This window comes from Arachis hypogaea, chromosome 8, assembly GCF_003086295.3.
Source record: "Arachis hypogaea cultivar Tifrunner chromosome 8, arahy.Tifrunner.gnm2.J5K5, whole genome shotgun sequence".
In the NCBI taxonomy this organism is placed as follows: Eukaryota; Viridiplantae; Streptophyta; class Magnoliopsida; order Fabales; family Fabaceae; genus Arachis; species Arachis hypogaea.
In genome coordinates this window covers 40,737,342-40,739,458 of record NC_092043.1, presented here as the reverse complement: position 1 = coordinate 40,739,458, position 2,117 = coordinate 40,737,342, and the positions used below count along the sequence as shown (strand labels likewise).

At 29.5% G+C, this 2,117-nt stretch overlaps 1 long non-coding RNA gene across 1 annotated transcript; it reads right to left on the bottom strand.

Annotated features, from left to right (window-relative positions):
- Window positions 1-448: 448 nt before the first annotated feature.
- LOC112708442 (uncharacterized) lies at window positions 449-1,042 on the bottom strand. Its single transcript, XR_003156335.3, has 3 exons — window positions 877-1,042; window positions 735-787; window positions 449-641 (listed from the first exon to the last, which is right to left on the bottom strand). It is a non-coding gene; the product is annotated as an uncharacterized lncRNA (long non-coding RNA).
- Window positions 1,043-2,117: the final 1,075 nt, after the last annotated feature.

Below are 2,117 nucleotides of genomic sequence, written 5' to 3'. Positions count from 1 at the left end.
ATCTGATATTTGGTTTACTGCTTTTTCCAAAATATCTTTAGGTATTCCTATCACCTCAAATCTTGTCAACTGGAAATGTAAGAAGTTGATTTTCACAAGTTAAACTAAAACTCATGGCATGTGACATCAGTAAAGTGACATTTAGTTTTTTTTTTTTTAACTAGATGACACCTTTACACTTCAAATCCAACCAATCCACTTTTATCAATTTTAATTACCACGGAAGAAAAATTTAACTCCTCAAAGTGTTTTTTTGAGTTTCATCCTTTTACCTAATACATTTAAGAAGAATTTAACTCTTGTTTGACCATATTTATAGATTATTCTTAAAATTATTTATGTACAAATTTTTTTTATATTTTTACTACATAATGAAAAGAGAAATTTCCATAATCATTCAAGTGACTTCCAAACTCATTAGCATGAAAGTTTCACATTCAACGATCCATTCTCATTATTCCCCAAACACGCACGTAGTCATCAACAAAATCGACAGTTACAAACAATATAATTCTATCAATTTGCAAAATGGCTAGCCTAGGGTTTTAAGACAAAGTGGCATAAATGATCATACAATTCCCTACCTCAAATCTGATCCAAGCTTTTGATCCCACTTTAGAGTTCAATTTCACCAACAGATCCTAATTTGCATCCAACAACAAAATTCTAATCAATTTATGGCCTCTTGGCTGAATTGACGCCAAGAAAAAAGGGGAGAGAATTTCTCTTCTCACCTAAGAGCTTGAGGATTATGATTCCAACTCCTTAATGATCTAGATTATGGTTCCTTAAACAAAGAACAAATCACAAAATTGGATCATCATTCTTGGCCACTTGAACGAAGTTCCAAGAGAAGGAGAGGAAGAGATTTTTTACCATGCCTTTAATAAAATTGGTATTGACGTGAAGAAAGTGTAGTGAGGACTCAAGTTATTTGAAATAGAATTGCGATCAGAACTTAAGCTAGAAATCATGAGGAAGAATGTTTATGGTTGCTTTCTTTTTCTTACGTTATTGGTGGAAAAAAGAAATGGAATGACGAGAGAGAGAGAGAAATGGCCGCATGGCCTATTTGGGAAGAGAGAGAAAAAGAAAGTTTGTGGTTGAAACTAACTTTGATGTTAAAATATTTTAGTAAAGATTAGATTATTTTATGTAATTTAATTATATTGGTAAAATTTTCTAACTGATGAATTTTGATTTGATAAATTGGTGGATGTATATTTTATAAAATTTTTTACAAAATTACTATTTATACATTAAAATTAATTACTGTGTATTTATGTATTAATAAATATATTATTTAATTTATTTTTAATATGTATTTTATATTTTAATAGCTAATTTTAATGTACATATAATGTGGTTCGGCTATAATTATGATGCTTACCATAACTATACATTTAAAATGTATTACTAATATTAATATAAGACTTTTTTATTATTTAAAATAATTTTTAATTAAAAATTTAATTTTAGGTCTTATGGAGTTTACTGATCTTCGGGGACCCGCTCCAACTACTTCTAGAAATGGATTTCGGTATTACATTGTATTTGTTGATGCTTGTACTAAGTTCACTTGCTTATACTTATTGATAAATAAATCTAAAGCTATTACACCAATTAATGATTATAAGCTGTACATGAAAAAAACAAACTGGCTGAGTCTTAAAGATTTTACAAATAGATTTAAGTATAGAATTCTTGTCAAAATAATTTACTGAATTTCTTTCTAGTCAGGGAATCCAACACATAAAATTATGTGCATACACTCACCAACAAGAAGTGAGTGGAGAGAGGTGACATAGGCACATAACAGAAGTTGGTTTGTCTCTTTTATCTACTGCATCACTACCAATGTCATTTTGGAAAGATGCTGTCTCTAGTGCTGTTTTTATCATTAATAGGCTTCCAACAAAAATTCTGCATAATAAGAGCCTCTTTGAGGCTTTGTATGGAAAATTTTCAGATTATGACTTAATGAAAGTTTTTGGATGCACTTGTTTTCCATTCTTGAGACTATATAATCGAGTGAAGTCCGATTATAAATCTGAGAAGTGTATTTTTTTGGGATATGATAACAAGCATCGAGGCTACAAATGTATGAGTAAAACTAG